This window comes from Excalfactoria chinensis, chromosome 6 (assembly GCF_039878825.1).
Source record: "Excalfactoria chinensis isolate bCotChi1 chromosome 6, bCotChi1.hap2, whole genome shotgun sequence".
In the NCBI taxonomy this organism is placed as follows: domain Eukaryota; kingdom Metazoa; phylum Chordata; class Aves; order Galliformes; family Phasianidae; genus Excalfactoria; species Excalfactoria chinensis.
Window position 1 is genome coordinate 7,821,877 of NC_092830.1, and position 21,555 is coordinate 7,843,431.

The 21,555-nt window shown below is 39.4% G+C and overlaps 1 protein-coding gene across 7 annotated transcripts in view; it reads right to left on the minus strand.

The window, feature by feature from the left end:
- The window catches only part of LOC140253806 (protein FAM13A-like), a 205,333-nt gene that overhangs the window by 59,159 nt on the left and 124,619 nt on the right, over positions 1 to 21,555 (minus strand). For all 7 annotated transcript variants that reach the window (XR_011904005.1, XR_011904006.1, XR_011904008.1 and 4 more), the window contains exon 4: positions 17,783 to 17,848. The gene's annotated coding sequence lies outside the window, so the exon portion shown is untranslated. The remainder of the gene's footprint in view (positions 1 to 17,782; positions 17,849 to 21,555) is intronic.

The following is a 21,555-nucleotide window of genomic DNA, read 5'->3' on the forward strand; positions in this document are numbered from 1 at the left end:
ATGTCATTTATGAAGATATATTATAGTATTGATCCCAGTATCTGGAGTCATACAAAACTATTGTGACGCACTATATGAAGTCACAAAATTAAAAAGAACGCTACCTTCAGGACAGCATTTCAGAGAGGCACTTATAACTCATTAAACAGTAAATGACTAAGGAAAAAAGTTACTTCCAGATCTAGGCTCTGGGCAACTTGATTTGGTGCCTCATTTAGTGGCTAGCAAACCTGCCCAAGGCAGGTGTTGGAAAGAGATGATTTTTAAGATCCCTTCCAACCCGAGACATTCCATGAGTCATACTGAAAAGTGACCATTCAGCTAACAATCTATTACTAAAAAAGGGAATGTGAACCAGTCTTCTTCCTTAACTGGAACACTGGTTCATTCTGGAACGTTTACACCAGACACAAATTAGTTGTACATTCTTTCCTCAACACCACTTGACAGATTTTCTCAAGGTATGCACTAAGACTTAGGGTCTAAAGGTAACTGATATCCCACAGTAGTTTAAAAGGTAAAATAGTCCTTCATATAAGATCAATTCCTTTCCAGCTATGTAGCCCTGCCTGCAAAATATCACAAAGTCACTCAGACAGCAGCCGTATGAAAACAATGTTTTGTTATTTAGATTGTTGCATGAGGAAAGGCTGAGAGGATGATGCCACTGAAGAAAATGGTGCTGCTCTTAAAATCTAGTCCAGAAAAGTGAGTTAAATTGACACTGATTTTTCTTACATTTCCCTTGCTCCCTTCAATCAAATTATGGCAGAAACATCTGTCAGATTAAAGGATGAAAAGAGAATCTGATATTATTCAACTATTAGTAAAAACTGACCTCTGCTATAACGGACATGCATACATGAATAATGTCACAGAAACATAAGCAGAGACCACAGAAATACTCTGAGCATTACTATAATCTAAATATGAAGAGGAATTAATAATATGAGCAAATTCTTCTGAGTTTTTTTTCAGATTTTATGCCTCTGGAAACATGGTCTGCAAAGAACCAATAAAGGCAGCCTTTTCAAGCAAAGATGTGAGCAGAGATCATGTTTATGTCACAGAGTGATGTAAATAATTATGTTTGGCAGTTAAAATTGTGCTGAACGTGCCCAAACTAAATTGATTCTTGTATGATCTGACATTTCCTGCCTTTTGTGAGACCAAATAAAATATATTTATGAATCAGACAGATGTATTCAATGTTTCAGTCCTGTCTCTCTGTAACTAGATATTTCATATTATAATACATATTTTGTTCAGGGGGTTACCATTCATGTTACACTCCAAAGGAGCAGAAGAATGGCCATTTAAAGTGTACTGGTGGCAACAGAATAGTCATCTTATTAAGCACAATTTGAACAGTACTGACTTTTGATAAAACTGGATCAAAATTGGTAGTAAAAACACTGCATCTTGTTTCTGTTCCTTATGGAAAAGTCTTGACCAAAGAGATTCCACGTATTGTTTCAATGAGACCAAATCATCAACATTAATAGCTGCCAGGTTAATCAAGTTATTTTGTCATGCAATATCATTTTACCATTTACCACTCATTAATTAGAAGTTTGAATGGCTCTGTTTAATTTTAAGCTCTCTGTAGGCTGTTAGAACACTAAAAGGATTAGGTTCTGAAGCAACAATTTGATCTTGATTTCACCAATGCTATTCTCTCTAAAAGAAAAATAAAAAAACCAATGCCTCTGTTCACTTGCAGAGATCTCCAATGAGATCTAACGTGGATTCTTTATCTAATAGATGAGAAACTTACATATAGAATGCAACATAGAATGGAAATTATCCTCTAGCTTTCCTGGTACTATCAGATTTGATTACAGAAACAGTAACTATTTCTCTTTTTTCCCCTCATGCAACTTGTACCAGTAAAATAATACAGTAAAATAATGAAAATGAAGAAACCTGTTGAACTATAGGTTTATCTGATATGAACTGATGTTGATTCAATTACCAAAGTTCATAGGAAATATTTTTGCATATTGCCTAGCAATTACTGAAGTTCATGGAAAAGAAATAAAAAAAAAAAGACTGAATGCAGGCTAAACTAATGATACTGTGTAACATGATTGTGACAACAAGCAGCAGTTGTCCTGTTACACAAACAAATATTGACTCAGGCTACTGATGCAGCTGTGACTCTGGCTGATATACCCAGCAAACAGGAGCTTTGCACAAAGGGTTAGCAGATGAAGTTCAAAGATGTCTTATGGGTATATGTCAGCTTGGGAAACAGGAAGGACCTAAAATGATGTTGACTCCTTTATATTCTAGAGGAACTGATGAGTATTCTTGCAGCCTTCCAATACAGAGGAAATACTTGCAAGCATTAGTTCATTCATCAGATCTGGATTGAAAGTCAGATGGTCTTAGAAAGCTTCAATCAACTTTCTGGCAACATGTGAACTGCTTTGGTACAGTTCACTTGAGTACACAGCATTAGTTATGCATTTGTCTTGGTCGTCAAGTTGTTGTTCATTTTATTTCTATGGCCACACTGTATAACTTTTAGAAACTTCTGAATATCTCAGACAAATACTAATTTAGAAGAATTATAATACACAAAGATTTCAAAAGAAATTAAACTTTTCATAGGTCATGTTTATTTTCTATTTACAGGAGAATATTCATTAAATGCTTGTGTTCATTAATCCTCTCTTTAATACTGGACCAGCTTTAATTTAGTTTCCTTTTGTTTTTCTCCCTTTAAAGATTGTTGTTTACGGGTTTGTTTAATGTAGCTTTCTTTACTATTCCACTAAATCCCTGAAAGCTGCAGTCTTGATAATGAGTACTATGTGGATATTAATAGCAACTGATATCAAAGCCAGTAGGTCAAATGAATGCTTACTTAAGATAGCACTGTTTGTCACCAAGACAAAATGTCTTGTTAATATTATGCATAAAAATCAATTGATTTTAATTTTCTGGCATCTGTTTCAGTTCTCATCACTTATTAGTGACTCACATTCATGGCTCTAAGGGAAAGCTGCTGAGAAAAAGATTTGCTTCATCTCCAGCTAAAGGTGGGCAGCTGGTGAAATTTTCTGAAGGGCAGTGGTTGTTAAAAAAAAAATACAAACTGATAAGACAAATCTAGGAAAGGCTCTGGAAACCTATATGACATGGGAATCATACAGTTTAAAGAATCTCATATTCTAAAACATACATTATAAAGAACCAGTGCTATTCAAAATGCCTAGAAATACTCACTAATTTTCCCTCGAATCCACAAAACTGCAGTAGATGATGTCCTGGTGAACTTGCTGCAATGGCAGCATTTCAGTGACAGATTTGGCACCAAGCAAAGAAACCATTCCACACAGACCTGCAACATCCAAGCTTCATTTGAGCAACTGTGCTCTGCCAGAACCATCCTGAATGAGCTGATGCTGAGATGAAATATTCTGAGACACAAAATGATCAGGCTGTATTTTCAAGTAATGTAAAAACTGACAACTGTATGAGACGGATGATGGAGAGAATATCACATAAGGTAAAACAGATGACGTACAAAGTACAAATGCCAGCTATGCTGATAGTTGAAACAAAATCTACAGTCATAGCCCAACCGGATTCTTTCTAGAGGTTTTTTATGTGTTATTAGCAGTACTCTTAAATAAATATCTTTCCATCTAATACTAAATAATGAAAACACACAGCTAAATCTACACAAGCAGGATATGTGGAAGACAAATCACACTAGAACAACATTGACAAAATAATTGTTAGTTTCAGGCTAAAAGGCAGACACAGTCGATCAGCAAGTACTCATTCTGCCATGGAAGTCAGATGCCAGAAGTACAGAAAGAAAAAACATGAAAAAAAATCACCTAGATGATAACCTGATAAAGCATTATTTACAACAGACAAACAGTACAGAAATAAATGGCAAAGTTCAGAGGCAATACATAGAATCATAAAACAGCCTGGGTTGAAAGGGACCACAATGATCATCTTGTTTCATCCCCCCTGCGATGTGCAGGGTCACCAACCACCAGACCAGGCTGCCCAGAGCCACATCCACAGCCTGGCCTTGAATGCCTCCAGGAATGGGGCATCCACAACTTCTCCAGGCAACCTGTTTCAGCACGTCACCACCCTCTGACTGAAGTTACAGATAAAGTAACTATGGTGACCCCAACTACACATGAAAAGAATCTGAATAAATTATTAATGTTTGGACCTTTGTACACTGTGAGTAGGCAATATGTATGTTGCCTCCAATATACCTTTAAGTTTTCCCCTGGACTTGGAAACAGATTGCTCTCTTTAATAACACCACACACAAATCTGAAGTTAGAAGAATAAACCAAAGAGAATGGCAAAGTCTACAACAAATGATGGAAAGAAAGGGGTAGTTCTAAGTGAGTAAAGTAATAAATAGTAAATGGATTTTTTTTTCCAGAAGCAAATTACTTTTGTATTTTCAGGTTGCAACTGATGTTAAGATGTACAGAGACTGTAAAAGTTAAAATGATTTAGAGAATAAATACATACAGAATGTACAGAAATGAGAACACAATTGGTTATTGAGGTATGCTTTATAAAGACTGCTGTGAAGTCATCGCTTTCCCATTAAGAGAGTACTGTGAAATTCAAAGCGAGACTTGCACTTAACACTGTATTAAACTACTTGTTCCAAAGGCACACGTAGAGCAGCCAGGTATGGTTTGCTCAGGGGAGTTACTAGCTGTGCTTTCCATGCAGTGAGCCAGAAATAACAGACCTAAGGGATAAGAATAGGAGAGGACTTAAAAACATCCTTCCTGTAAAAGGATGAATAGGATCACCGGCAGCTGAAAAGACACCTGATGGTTCCAGCAGTGTCCTGGGTAAATTGTGTAGTTAGAAATCAAACAAAACTCAGTTAACCAGTGCTTGGTAAGAAGAACCCTAATGTTTGATGTGTTCCAGAACAGAAAGCACTACTGAGAGAAGGAGTAAATGTTCTTATTTACGTACAACTCATCCTTTTTTTAAAGTATTCCTGTACCTCTTACACTCTTACTTTGTAGTAAAACCACTGCTTTTATTGTCTACTGCTTCTTCAGAAATTTTACGCAAGACAAAATTGCATCAATAGATCTAATACATTTTAGAGCCAGAAATTATGTTTTTCCAGATGCAACTGAAATCTGTATCTCTGATGATTTAATTATTGATATATCAGTGATAAATGAATACGACCATTTTTTTAAATTGTCATTTAAAATAAAAACAGATACCCAGGCAGGGGCAAAGTTGATCCATTCCATCAGTCATTATCCACACAAATGTAAGAAAAAAGAATTACAGGAACAGACCTGAGATTAGACCAGATCACACCATTCCAATACATTTCTTTTACAGTTTCATCAGCAGTTTACACAATTCAGTATCTTATTAAAGTCAGCTATTTGAAAGCTGTTGATTCCCTGGTTCAGCAATTCAGAGAATCCTGAGAGTACAGTTTTGTAACAGTGTCTGCTGTGTGAAGGGTACACAGTTGTTTACCAAACCAAACCTCAAGTAATGGAAAAGCTTTTTATTTTTCAAAACCTGATTTTGTCTCTTAAATTATTGCTTTTTCAAGCAGAAATATCACTGTAAATTTCTTTTTTTCTTTTTAGTCTGACACCTCCTTCTATATACAAAAGTTTATGACTTCTTTCTCTGCTATGCTGTTTCCCATGGTGTAAAACACCTAGGAAGAGGGAAGAGCTACACAGTATTTTTCTCCTATTGTATCCAAAGTTTTGAACATAATCATTGGTTCAATAAATAATTGGGAATAACTGTCATAATTCCTATGAAAGAAATCACTGAAGAGATTTCTCTCTGAAGACTGCTGAATTTCTACACAAAATGCCAGACTTGCCAAGAGCTCGTGAAAGCAGGGGAGATGCAGGTATGCATGTTGCACAAATGAAGCAGATACTCTCTAGAAACAATAATTCCCAGGACTGATACCAGGGAGCATGGAAGAACGTATGAAGCAAAGGAGTGGAACTGAATTCTTTCAGTGCAGAAAAAAATGGCACCTATTTGCATTAAATGATGTTTGCTGAATGTTTATGGTGACTAAACAGTGGATATGAGCACAGAGAGGCAGTGGGTGGTGTGCCTCAGCAGTGATGACAGCAACAGTGGTTTGCCTCCTTCGGTGCAGATTTTGATGAGTGTGGTATGCAGTTCTTGTTCATGGCTGGTGAAAATGCATCGCTAATGGTGATTACTATGTTGAAAAATAGTGTTCTGTATGTGAAAATTTACTCTATCAAATAGTGTTATTGTGCTATTTGTATCTGTTGCAATTTCCATGGAAATAACGAGGAGGTATTATTTTCAGAGCGACCTGCATAATACCTATGTGTATTAACATCCGTGTCAGACCTGAAATCCTCCCCATCCTATTAAAAACAGATCTTAGCAAGCCTTCAAACCTTAACTCTAAAGCTAGTCTGTAATAAACACAACAGAATTTAACATGGATCTATGAAGGAAAAACCTCACCCAGACTCTTCAGTTTTGCAAATTTTTATCCTCAAAATCATACTGATTGAATCAAACTAACATTCTAGGTTAAAAGCACTGTCTTTGTGTGCATTTTCCTGCAAAAATGTCTCTCTTGAAAAGAGAACAAGAAAAGCTACTTCAAAAACAGCATCAAGAAAAAAAAAAAAAAAGCAGTAGATGGTCTGGAGTCAATGTACCCATCCGTATGTAATTTGAATGATTTTATTGACAGAACTTTCTGCATCCCTCTCACTAAACTATCAACTTAATTATCTTATGTCCTTCCCAGGTTTCTTATTTCTCAGATTAAGTGAACCTTAGACACCCTGTATCTGTAAGCAACTTCAAGGAATGCAGAAGAAAGAAAACACTTGTGACATTGAATATACTCGTAATTCACAAAAACAGTTGCCTAGACAATAATTAAAAGTTAAAGCAGTGATTTGCAATGACTATCAGAGGAGATTTGTTTAAAATAAATCTTTGCAATCAATGCGCAAAAGAGTCCCTTAGAAGCAATAGCTTAGGTTGGTAATACAAACAAATGCTCTAGGCTGCAACAGGCATTAATTTAGGACCAAACTCCACCATGCTTATTCATACCAGTTATTGCACTTTCTGGTAGGTCCCACTGAAACACCTGAGTCTCTGCAACATAAAGTGTCTGCACCTCCCTGGAAATCAGGCTGATGATGCTACAATTAAAACTCGCCTCCTTTGCAGCAATTTAATTGCAACTAAGCAACTGTAACTGATAAGATGTAACTAAGAATTCGGAGCCTTAACAAAAGCAAGAAAAACTGCCTCTAAAGCTCTAAGAAATATTTGTGAAAAGCCGACAAATATTTGTTTCTGATAAATGATCCGTTCCATGATGACATCTCTCTTCTAAGCTCTTGTCATTTCCTGCTCTTCTGCACTGTATTTGATAACTTCACAGTTTCCTCCATACTCGACATTCTATGTTCAATGAGCCTTTAGTTCACAGTTCTTACATTTACGTAGAAAAAAAAAACAAAAATACACAACTGCAGTTGGTAATGGCTCACCCTCTGAATAAATAACTACTTCTTCTACTAAGAATAGACTTTTTAATTCAGGAGCCAGTGGGTGTCACTTTGCTAACAGTCACACCGATGCCGATCACATTCAAAGAGCGTAAAGAAGAAAATTTGTCTCAATACTTATATAATTGTGACTAGTCTGAGAAAAGTATAATCCCTAAAAATAAAACTTTCCATTTGGTTATTCTATTGTGAACGAAGCCAAAAGCAACAGAAAAAAAGAAACTAACAAAAAACAAACCAAGACAAACAAACAAAAAAACTAGCAAGGAACGTAAGATACTCCAAGCTGTTAGCACATTTCTAACTGGTGAAGTTAACTCACATTGTGTGGTGGGAGCAGAATTTCTCCATGCGAACATGACCTTTCTTTTTCCCCAGGTCTCAGAAAGATGAAAACACAGGATTGCCTACAGAAAATGTTCTGACTTACTGTCAGTGACTAAGAATACCAAGTAGCCTTGATGTATGCTATTCAGTATAATCAGTGTTCTGGCAAAGAGTAGTGTAATTTTCAAAACCTGTTCTAGTTGGCATCTTAGGAAAAAAAATACTCACCTGTCCAGATGTCTGACCTGAAAATAACCAATCTTAATACAAGCTTTCAAAAATATTGTTATTGATGTACATATGGGTCAGAAAATTGAAGGCAAATGGGAACCCAAGAAAGATTGCTACAAATTCTGTCACTGCATTCACTTTCCAGCAAAGGAAGAATCCCAGTATCTCAAAATAGATGACTTAAAGTGACTTGAAGGCATTTTAACATAGGTAAAACAGAGTGTGTATAACCTTAACAGAATTTCCAGGATAAGAAATTATTTCATTATCTTCCATCATAGCTTCTCACAATCATGAAAAATTAAACTTGACCATGACATTTACAAGTCCCAAGTGCATTTTCATTGCTCCTTACATGCATAAAGGTCACAGAGGAGCATTAAGTGAGGGTAATTATCAGGACATAAACACCGCTCTGCTGGAATACAGTTTATGAAGGAATACATTTATTAAGAAATACACTTAGAGATTATAAATTGATGACTACAAGATTAGACACTGCGGTGTTTTTTTTATAAAACACTTGCTGAAGATATGTCACAAACCACTGACTGGGTGCAGATTGTGTGAACAGCTGCATGTCTCATGGTAGAAGATAATGATATATATGAAAGAACATTAATTTAATATTAAGCTGATATAACTTGACTTCCTGATATTCAACACAGTATTTTTAGTCTAAGAAATACCTCTGCTTAGTTACTGAAGCAGTAAAGCTTCCATCTCTACTTAAGCACTCCAACTTCAGCAGTATTATGTTGTGTACCTTTCAGCTTTGGCTCTTAAGTTACGCTAGCAGTCCAAACTGTAACAGCAAGCACTTAACACTGAAATAGTAGAAAATCGATAGATGAACTAAGTTATTTGAGGCGCTACTAGAAGCACCATGCTTCTACAAAAGACAACAGTTATAATCTCACAAAGATTACACTATCACACATCCAGCAAAGCAATGATCCAGATCTTTAGATGGCAGTATGGAAAGATACAACTTTACGAGCAGAGGTCTCAAAGTTGAAAGAATGTCACCTTCTGAACCTAGAAGAGATGCAGCTACAAAGGGAAAAAAAAATTAAAAAAAAATAAAAAAAAATCAGGCTCACCCCACTGCCATGTTTACTTCATATTTGAGCCAACACACACAATGATGAGAAGGCTTTTTCCCACTCCAATTAGCCTTTTGGAAAAGACATGATTAGGATTGGTTCACAACTGAGAATGATGAATCTGGATCTTGATTACTTACTTAGCTCACAGTCACCCTGTGCTGGTGACAAACTGCCACAGTTCTGTCTGTGCTGCCGAAAGCTCTCAGCAAGGAAAATCAGTAGCAGAGATACCACAATCTTTCCCACAGTAGCAGGAAGGAAGCTTTCCTGTCATTCCACTGTAGCCCTGCTACGTCTGCTCTGATTTGGGTTTGAGAATCACAAGCATATTTGGTGCAGTCTTTTCCTGAGGCATCTTTTTGCCAAACCTTCCCAAACATCAAACAAATAACACGTTAATTAGACTTCAATCCCGCCTTGGCTGAATTCAAAATTATACTATTCAAATGCATGTTTTAGAAATATAAGAAAGGCAAAGATACTGTGTGAATACTTCATTACCTTTCTAAACTTGCCAAGATTGTCGTTTGGGTTACATTGAAAAAAAGAAAGCAGTTAACTTTGAACAACAGACTTCAGTAACAACCTATATGTTAGCCGTCACTTAAATTTTCTCTTCCTACAGCCAAGCTCTTTAGCCAAGACTTATGCAGCATACCACCTCATTTATTTATTTTTTAAAGTAGCATGCTATTACTCTCTAACTCAATTTATCAGTGAGCTGTCTGTCATTCTGTTAAGGATCAGCATCTCCTCCTCCCAGAATTGTACCCAAATCCAAGTATTGCATCTTCCTAGGAGTCCCCATCTCCCAGGTGCCTCTCAAGCCACTGAAGCATCCAGTTCTCCTGCTACCAGTACTTCTGGGTTAAAATCAGTGATTTCATTCCCTTAAAACTTTGTTCAAGTGGCTGTGAATTCCCAAAGAAACAGGTTGCCTCATAGACTTTGTCAAACTACTCAAAATTTCTTTCCCTGGACTTCTGTTTATGTCCTTCTCCTGCTAAAAATCTTGCTCTCCCTGAAGAACAAACTCACCTGCCCTTGGCCAAGACTGGAGACATCCCTTTCAACCCAAGCCATTCCACGATTCTTTTCCTTCAGTAGCTACTTTTCTCTCTTGCACAGATTCACTGTATGAGCCCTGAACTTCCATCTTTTCCATCAGCAGAAACAGCTTAAGCAGATGTAACTCTCATCAGCCAATTCCCCTGAAGATTACATGTAGCCCTATAGCCACATGTAAAAAACGCTTCACTGTTAATTCAACAGAGAACATGGCTTCTCCTTTAGGTGAAATCTGATGAGGTTAATGCTGAATCTAATACGAACAGAAACTATAGCTGAAATACCCTGGACAAAACTCACATGTGGAAAGGAATCCTGACACATCCCTAATCTGTTAATTACAATTCTAATTAGCGGCTTTAGCAACTTCTGTTTCATTGCTGTTGCATGTTTCAGAGAGACCACTGGGAGCAAGAAATCTGCAGTTGGAAAGGGATGCTGGGGCAGTCGATTGTTCCACTAATTCACACAGATCATATGGGGAAGAAATTAAACGCAGTCTGGCACTTTGTTCACTTTGCATGCCATACTGTAGAACCCCCTCCAAAATTACTAAGGATGTGCTCTAGAGAAGAAGTCCTAGCAATGCGTTCGCACCACCAGCTGTCATATATACTGTAATATATTTACCACTTGGCTATTTTGGTGGTGGTGGTGGGTTGTTTTGTTGTTTTTTTTTGTTTGTTTGTTTGTTTGTTTTGCTTGGATGGGATGTTTTTTATTTATTTACTAAATATGATACCATAATCCAGGTTTACAGAACCCTTCCAGCTCCAGTACATCTCAACATTCACTTCCAAAAGCAGTAATCTCTGGGAAGGGCAATGAAAGAAATTTCCCTCAACCCAGAAAAGCCTCATATCTACCTTAATTACCTACTACAACAGCAATAGGTTAAGAACATTCAGAATTGTAGGGTGTCACCCACAAACCTTGCACAGTTGATTTTGCATTTGTAACATCAATATTCAGCCTAAGAATCACAGTCTACCCCACTTACACCAGCATCTCCTTTTAGCCCTTCCTTCAGACTGACAGAACAATAGTTCAGAGCAAAACAATTCACAGTAAATACAGGTATTCAGGAAGGTAAAAAAAAAATAAAATCAAATTGTACTGTAAAAACTGGTAATAAAAAAACAAGAGGCATTAAATACAGATTTTCTTACTACAACGGACATGTGAATTAGCCTAACATAATATTTCATCTTCAAGACTGTTTCTTATCAGAGAAGTAACCTAAAGCCTATGGAAGCCTTGAGAAAAATGAATCTGAACATCTACCATATGGAAGGGTTCTGAAATTGTATTCCTGACTGACAGAGCTGTGAAAGAAAACAGGCGTAAGCGTAACACAACCTTGTCTTTCTGCTGAACAACAAAAGCTGTCTTTGTGCTTGCTGGCAACCATTTTTTCATCTGTGTTCATTTAAGGTCACACTGAGATGCCCCTACTCAAAATGAGACAGGTGTTATTCTCAAGAACAGTAATGTGGCAGGTAAGACAAAATTATTTCACCCTGGTAAATGATTTTAATTTTCAAAGCCCAAGATGTACAAGATGTACTTTGTACCTTCAAATTCAGAGGGGTAATGCTGAGTCCATTCACCAGCTCGACAGATTCCAGAGGAAAGGTAGGTAGACATGTGTACAATAAACGTAAGAAGCTTTGCAGTTTTACAGCAAATGAGGTCTCAACCCAGAGGGAGTTAAATGACTCAGGTGCAGATACAAAATGAGTGGTCAGCAGACATACAGATCTTGATTGCTGCCTGGCTCGGCCCATTTTGTTCCCTTGTAACTTCCCCGGAGCGCACTGGCAGAGATCTGTTATTCAGTAAAGCCCTCTATTTCTGCAGTTAATTTTCTTTCATTTCCCCTTTGCCTTAAATGAGAAAGTGGCATCGAACCCTACATGGCAGAAACACATATATGTCGCTCTTAAGTTCAGTCACGGACATGAATATTTGGAAATAAAAGCAGGAAATAGTTGAAATGTTGTAATGCTGAAGTCGAAGGTGCAATAAAAAGAAAGAGGGACTGAACCAGCTGTGATCTCATTGTGACTAGCACAACCGTTAGTTAAACCTTCTGCTTGTTAGTCCTGGTTGAACCTTCATAAGTGACAATCCCTCTTGCTCCTGTTGTAGTCTGGCAGAATGAACAAGCAAAGATGATAGGAACTCAGCATGCTAATGAAAGGACCAGATGTTTTGAGTAAATTTCTGCTAGCCTGAAATAATTCCTTCTGCAGCTATGGATATGCACTTTGATGTTTGGCCAGTCCCTACGAGTTTGATTTCAGTAACATTTTTCATGAATAATGAGAACATCCTCAGGATTTACTTTCTGACTTTTTTCCTCCCTTTTAAATGAGAAAGAACACTTCTTTCTCCAAATAAAATTAGCCTGGTATAATGCTTCCTGTTAGTAATCCTATGACACACCCCACCTGAACTGAAGGGGAAGTTTAGAAAAGTTTCAGTTGAGCTGAAGTACAAAACTAAGACAAAACATATTTTTCCATTAAAATAATCTGATTTCCACAATCAAATTTTGTCAACCAAAATCACTGTGATACAGAGGAAAACTCAGAAGCATGATAGACTAGACACCTGACCTCATACCATCTCTCATAGCAGTGAAATGCTTTTAATGAAGCTGCAAGTTTTTTTAGGATAAATCTGTTATCTCAACTCCCTACAGATTCAATCTGCCATGAAAATGCTTTAGCATCAAGATGCAAGACCTGATGGTGGTTGCTGCCTCCCTGTGGGGATCTCCACTGCCCCAGCCCCTCACACACCTCAGCCTACTACTCAGAGAAGTAGTGACAGCTGCAGGCAAGAGTCAGCTCCCTCACTGCACTCTCCTGATTCCCTCCAATCAACTGCAGAATTTGTCACTCTGCTTCAAAAACATTGGAATTTAGCAAAGCCTTATCAGGAGGCTTACTTAATTGCTGCTTCTAGGATTCTCCTGCCAGAGGGATCTTTGTTGTTTTCAGGTAGTCAGCCCCTAGAGGAAGTGCAGCTCCAGTCCTGAATAGGTAAAAACTAGGTATCAGTTATTTTTCACAGCATACTGGCACTGAACCGCATGGCAAATTAGAGAAATGCTGAAGGCAAATCATTTGCGAATTGACAGGAAAATTATGTAGCACCTCCACAGAAAAGCAGCTTCTATTTTCAGCAGTGGCTGGAAGGCCATGCCTTTTAAGACCTCTTTCATAACAATCAGATTTTTCCACACTGCCACAAGGAAGCTCTGCTTGAAACTGGACACAGAAAGTCCATGGACTAACCACTCTGGTAGCAGTACAGGTGGGGTCATCCTTCATCCCTAGGGTGGCAGGGAAAGATGCAGAGAGGATCATAAAACCCATCTGATAAATACATGGCTGAAAGCCATTGCAGGAATTTTGGCTTTTTCAACCCTGAGGCAGTGTACTCAGCACCTGGCCTGATGGCTATGGATGGGTCTCACCTGTCTCAAAGGGGAAAGGATTTTACTAGCCCACAAGCTGGCAGGGCTCCTTGAGAGAGCTTTGAAGTAGGTATGAAGGGAGAAGGGGATAAAACAAAGGCTCGCTAGAGATGAGCCGTGGGGGATAATGCTGGGGTTAGGGTGGTGAGGACAATGGCTCAGCTGAAGTGCATCTACACCAATGCACAAAGCATGAGCAACAAGTAGGAGAAACAGGAAGCCACTGTGTGGCAGGCAAGCTATGATTCAGTTGCCATTACTGAAACATGGTGGGATGAATCCCACAACTGGAGTGCTGCAACAGAGCAGCTTTCCGTTGTACTCCAAGCCAAACTGATGTGAACTAAGAACCCTAAACATATTAACAACCTACTGCAGACATCTCATAGAATCATAGAATTACTCAGGTTGGAAAAGACCTTGAAGATCATCAAGTCCAACCGCAGCCTAACCAGTAGCCTATCTCTTAAAAAACAACCACAAAACAATACCACAACAACAAACCTCTGCTAAATCATATCCCTGAGTACCACATCCAAGCGGCTCTTAAACACATCCAGGGATGGCGATTCAACCACCTCCTTGGGGAGCCCATTCCAGTACCTAACCACCCTTTCTGTAAAGAAGTTCTTTCTAATATCCAACCTAAACTTGCCCTGGCGCAACTTGAGGCCATTTCCCCTCGTCCTGTCACAAGTCAGTAGTGAGAATAGACCTGCCCCACTCTCACTGTAAGAACCTTTCAGGTACTGGAAGACAGCAATAAGGTCTCCCCTCAGCCTCCTCTTCCTCAGGCTAAACAGCCCCAGCTTCCTTAGTCTCTCCTCATAGGGCTGATTCTCCAAGCCCTTAACAAGCCTCGTTGCCCTTCTCTGGACCTGCTCCAGTACCTCCATGTCCTTCTTGTGCTGAGGTGCCCAAAACTGGACACAGTACTCGAGGTGAGGCCTCACCAATGCTGAGTACAGGGGCAGGATGACTTCCTTAGTCCTGCTCACCACACCATTCCTGATACAAGCCAGGATGCCATTGGCCTTCTTGGCCACCTGGGCACACTGCTGGCTCATATTCAGCCGACTGTCCATCAGCACACCAAGGTCCCTTTCCGTCTGGGAGCTTTCCAGCCACACCTCCCCAAGCCTGTAGGATTGCCTGGGGTTGTTATGACCAAAATGCAGGACCCGACACTTGGCCCTGTTGAAACTCATTCCATTAACCTTGGCCCATTGATCAAGTCTATCCAGGTCTCTCTGTAGTGCCCTTCTCCCCTCAGGCAGATCAACACTCCCTCCCAGCTTAGTGTCGTCTGCGAACTTACTGAGGGTGCACTCAATCCCCTCATCCAAATCATCAATGAAGATGTTAAACAGAAGCGGCCCAAGCACCGAGCCCTGGGGGACGCCACTTGTGACCGGCTGCCAACTAGATTCCACTCCATTGACCTCATGTAGAACTGCATGCTACAAGTTAGGCTTGGCCTTCTGATGAACTGAACTGCAAACTACAAACCATGGCTTAGCTGAGGGTTTTCCTGGAAAGAACATGCATTTAACTGAGCTGAGTGAAGATAAGTAAATTAAAAACAAACTAAGCAGTCCAAAACCATTAAAATATGCAACCTCAACCAGCAGGTGTGACCAGACTTTTTTAATTTATATTTTAAGCCAAGCTACAACATAACATGCACCTTGCACAGATTTGTGACTTGGGTTCACTTATGCTTTCCAGTTCACTACATGGTTTCTATGGCAAGCATCTCTTGCTTTGAACAGCCCATCGCTAACACCCCCCACTTTTTATTTCAAAGAGAGACAGAATAAAAAGGCCTATCAGTTCAACCCAGACCCAGGTTTGTTAGGGCCAGAATTAGGTGAGCTCTGCTACAATGCCCATATTACTAAACACTACTGATCATAAACATAGCAATGGTTATTGATAAAACTTGGGTTCTGGGCTTGCAGACGTGTTAAATATATTTAAGTATTTATGTGCAGTGAAAGACAGAATAGAAAGAAAAATAAAGCCAGTGGTAGAAGAGAAAGCTAGCTAGTGTGTCTTGCTTTCCCAACCTTGCAAGACTTACTAGGGTAAGAAAGTGTTATTGAGAATATGTGCATTAGATAAATATGAGGACAAAGTACAGGAACAGAGAAGAAATAATTCTAAAGACAAACAAGGTTTAAATTATCATGTATGCATCAAGACTGCTGGAGAGAATAAAATTTCAGCTATTCCACCATTGGAGTCTTGGGGCACATTTTCTACACACTTACAGGTGTGCAGAAAAAAAATCCAGATTGCATTGTACTGTCATGATGGAGCAGAGAACTGTAATTAATGACAGGTTAGTATTTTCCAATCCCCTTTTCTTATTGTCTCCGATGATGAAAGAATTTATTTATCCTGTATACACAAAGATTTCTGTGACTACAAAGGACATGAACGTGAAGGACCTCACAACAAAGCAAAGATGATGGCAACCTCCATGTCCACGACCATAGTCAGTAGTCAGAATATCAAACAAACACAATCTCCAAAGCTAATCCTTTGCTGCATCAACAGCAATATAATACAATTTCAAAAACTTATTAAAATTGCCTAGATGGTAGAATATTTCGAACTAGAGACTTGGCCTCAATAACCTTTCAGCTAATTTGAAATGGCAAAGGAATGAAAGCAAAGTATCAGTATGAAGATTTCCCTTTAGCATCCTGAGTATTTGTTAAACACCAGCATACTAATTATCTGCATGGTTAAGACTTCTTACATTCTGGGTGTCCCTGCGTCAAATTAGAACTGGAAAGGAGGTAGTGAGATCTGGAACAGATTTTTTTGCTAATACACAGCATTTGCGTTTCACTTGGTGTTACATCCTGCATTATTTGTTTTGTTTAAGCTAAAGCATGATTTTCCTGATGAAATTACTATAGCTTCCAATAAATGAGATTTTAGAATGTTTATATATATATATATGTATATATATATATATAAAGTAAAAACATAATTTATACTGAAAATTTTTTGTGCAAGGGCATACTTTGATATGTAATCCTAAAAAGCAGCTTATTCAGAACCACTTGCCTTATACTTCCATTCATCTAGCTAACAAGTGATAAATTGAATATTTCTATTTTCAGGATGTTTGGCAGACAGAGGGTTAGTTAAAACAATATTCAAAAAGTAAAATCCTGAATAAAGATAATATCTAAAAATCAGGCAGCACAACAAATATTCACAGACTTGAGAGCATTTCCTGGGACAGCTTTTAGTCCCTGAACAGTGGCATATTTTTCACATTTTTATGACTGCAAACATTTTGCCATTGAAATTTTATTGCTTCACTTGTGAGCGGTAAAGATTTATAGTTGGTCCCAGAAGTATGACTAACACGAGGGTATTTTTCTCAAAGTCACTGAGAAGTCGTAGATTAGAAAAACATTTGCAGTGACCATTTTTGTGATTTTAGCCTTTGCTAAGATGTTGAATAGAATTTGTCTTCATAATTAGCCCTTTAGTTGCAATAAATTAGAATCTTTTGTGTTGAATGATAAACTCCATCCAGCTGAGAAACAGTAAAAGAGATGTATAATAATTAAACATAACACTCTATTTCTTCAAAGAAATTAGTCTTTTACTTTGTACCTGTCATTTATTTAAGAGGCCTCACCTTCAGTACCAATACTATGATTTCCATGGAGAACATTAGTAACACTACACACTTCAAAATACCAGCCACTCCCTCGCACTCTGGCATTCCAAAAAATGTCCCTTAATCCAGAATGACCGAAACCCTGGTGCAGCTGCTTTTCAACCCCAGAGAAGCTTTAATTCACAATAGGATTTCTAACTGGAGTGCTGTGGGGACTTCTTCAGCTCTGGCTCATGACAGTGCATGGGAGCTGGGTTTACCACATGCCTCACCATCCCATGAAGTTTAAAAATCCTATCTGCCATCCCTAAGGGAAGCTTCTTACCTGGCAAGTGATATTCTGGAGATGACCATGGGACAGCCATACCAACTTCTCTTGGAGCGCTGTGATCTAAAGATAAGAGACAAGGGTCATAAATACATCATTTAATAAGGAGACAAGCTCTGCAGCCTTTGCCTTATTAGCCACCTGGAGCTGTCAAGCTGCTGCAAGGCAAAATTTTGAATATAAATGAATGCTGCATGTGATTGTCCCAGATTAATCATCGTTTCTCTTCAACTTCCATTTACCTCCTCTCCAACTTGACAAGAACAAAAGACAAAACCTAAATATGGGGGAAAATGAAAAGATTTCGGCTGCTCATAGTTTCCACAACACCAGAGCTCTAATGCTACCAACACCTGAGATAACAACACCTCAGGGAAATCCCCCTTGGTAATGCAGCCACTGTTATTTCAGGTAATACAGATAATATTTAGGTATTAAAAAACTGCTAGGTGCTCTGAGCAACTGGTGGTGAAAGAATAACTTCTTTTCTCTCAATTTGATGTGATTCTTACAGAAGAGTGATATTTTATACTGTCATTATTTTTACTGCTGATTCTTTCCAATAAATGTCCAAGATTAGGAACAAGGCCAAGAGCCAAATTTCACATGCTAAGGGTTAGGAAAAACTCAGTAACATTTGATTTTCCTCATCACTGCTTCTTTTGTATCCCAATAATCCATTTTTGGGACAGATTCTAATTTCAGGCGCAGTGTGGGCATCCCATGGTACTTAAGTAAAATCTGTTACTGTGCAACATGCATGACAGTCAAGTCTGGCCCTTCTATTGTACATGGAACATTTGCATCAAGTTATTTCCATGGCTTTTGATAATGACTACACTTTCTTTTATATATATATATATATATATATATATATATATATATATATATATATATATATATAAATAAAATTTATTTATTTATTTTTGCCTAAATTGCTTTTCATTCCACAGATGGCAATTACAAAAAGCCCTACCATATTGAACTTCCAAAAATAAACTTGTCTAAGGTTACATACAAATGCACCACAAAACAGAGCACTATCACAGTCCCTATTCTGAAGACTTGGGCCCTGCCTTCCTTGCTGTCCCAGCAATGAAGGGAACTAGTGATGTCAGAATCTAGGTCAGACCCAAGAGCAGAGGACCTGTGACACTTTTCCTTAACTCCACAAAGCCTGCTGTCATGCCAGCTCTTGGCTTGCACAGAGCAGAGCCACCGGGATGAAGCCAGTTAGTAAAAACAACCTGGGTTTGCTCTTGACCAGTGCTGTTTCTTTAAATATCTTCAAAGCAACTTTTAGCATCTTCACAAAGACAAAATCAATTGTTTGCCAAAGTCTTCTCTTAAAGAAATTGATTATCTCAATTTGTCCCAAACTCCAATTGCTTTGTTTTCAAAGGGCCAATCTAACCTCTGTATGGTATGTACATGGTTTTTTATTAAATCCAGAGGCAAAGCACCATGTCCTCTTATTTTATATCACCAGCACTTCCCTTAGTCACAGTTTTACTTTAATGTAGTCCCCCAGTCAAAACAATATTTTGCTCATAGCTAAGGAATCCCTAGAAATACACCATTTCCTTTTTTTCTTTCCATGCACCTAAGATAAATGTAACTTCCTGTTTTATTTAATGGCATTCAGTTTCAAAATGTTAAGTGCTGGATAAATGTAGGTTGTTTTGTCTCACTTGGATGTTCACAGCACTTTCATTTTGACTTTTCTCCTACTACTAACTAGAATGTCATCCTACACTGCCTTTAAGATCTACACCTATATTTATGTAATGGTTTCTAGTGTTTCAGATCCAGCTCCAAGATCTATTTATTTCATCTTTTATTTTAAATTCTTCTTTTGGTTGTTTCTCTGAGGAGTCAGTTTTGGCTTCTTGGTTTACTTATGAGTGGTCATTATATTCTTTTGTTTATTTGTTGCATTTTTTCCAAAATTTCTCTGAAAGCTAAAATACATATTATTATTATTATTATTATTACAAGGGTATTAGTAACCTGGTGCTTGTATTCTTGCTTTTCAATTCAGTTGTCTGACTCACGTAATACTTATCTGAGAAAAATATCACAGAATCACAGAATCACAGAATTATAGGGGTTGGAAGGGACCTCTAGAGATCATCGAGTCCAACCCCCCTGCCAAAGCAGGCTCCCTACACCACGTCGCACAGGTAGGCGTCCAGGCGGGTCTTGAATATCTCCAGAGAAGGAGACTCCACCACCTCCCTGGGCAGCCTGTTCCAGTGCTCCGTCACCCTCACCGTAAAGAAGTTCTTGCGCACATTCGTGCGGAACTTCCTATGCTGGAGTTTCAGCCCATTGCCCCTAGTCCTGTCCCCACACACTACTGAAAAGAGACCAGCCTCGCCACTATAGCTCCCACACCTCAGGTATTTATAAACCTGGATCAAGTCCCCTCTCAGCCTTCTTTTCTCAAGGCTAAACAGACCCAGTTCCCTAAGTCTCTCCTCGTAGGGGAGATGGTCCAGGCCCTTCACCATCTTTGTGGCCCTCCGCTGGACTCTTTCCAAGAGATCCCTGTCTTTTTTGTACTGGGGAGCCCAGAACTGGACACAGTATTCCAGATGAGGCCTCACCAGGGCAGAGTAGAGGGGGAGGATCACCTCCCTTGACCTGCTGGCTACGCTCTTTTTAATGCACCCCAGAATGCCATTGGCCTTTTTGGCTACAAGGGCACACTGCTGGCTCATGGCCAACCTGTCGTCCACCAGGACGCCCAGGTCCCTCTCAGCAGAGCTCCTCTCCAGCAGGTCTTCCCCCAACCTGTACTGGTGTATGCAATTATTTCTACCTAGATGCAAGACTCTACACTTGCTTATGTTAAACCTCATCCGGTTTCTTACTGCCCAGCTCTCCAGCCTGTCCAGGTCTCTCTGAATGGCCGCACAGCCTTCAGGCGTGTCAGCCAATCCTCCCAGCTTCATGTCATCAGCAAACTTGCTGAGGGTGGCCACTATCCCCTCATCAAGGTCGTTGATGAAGATGTTGAACAAGACTGGACCCAGCACAGACCCCTGGGGGACACCACTAGTCACAGGCCTCCAGCCAGACACCGCACCGCCAACGACAACCCTCTGCACTCTGCCAGTCAGCCAATTCTCGATCCACTTCACCGTCCACTCATCTATCCCATACTTCCTCAGCTTTGTTATAAGGATGTCATGGGGGACCGTATCAAAAGCCTTACTGAAATCAAGGTAGACTACATCTACCGCTCTCCCCCCGTCCACCCAGCTAGTGACATCTTCATAAAAGGCCACCAGGTTGGTCGAGCACGACCTCCCCTTGGTGAACCCATGCTGAGTACTCCTGATAACCTCCTTTTCTCCCAGTTGTCTGGAGATGGCATCCAGCACAAGCTGTTCCATCACCTTCCCTGGGACAGAGGTGAGGCTGACTGGCCTATAATTACCCGGGTCATCCTTCTTGCCCTTTTTGAAGACTGGGGTGACATTGGCCATCCTCCAGTCTTCAGGCACCTCCCCAGTTCTCCAAGACCTTTGAAAAATTACAGAGAGCGGCTTAGCAATAACCTCCGCCAGCTCTCTCAGCACCCGCGGGTGCACCCCATCAGGTCCCATGGATTTATGGACATTAATGTTTCCTAAGCACTCACGGACCACCTCTTCCCTGACTAAAGGGAAATCTCCCATTCCCCAGATTCTCTCATCAACCACCGGGGACTGGGATTCCTGGGGGAGAGCCCTTTCACTAAAGACAGAGGCAAAGAAGGCGTT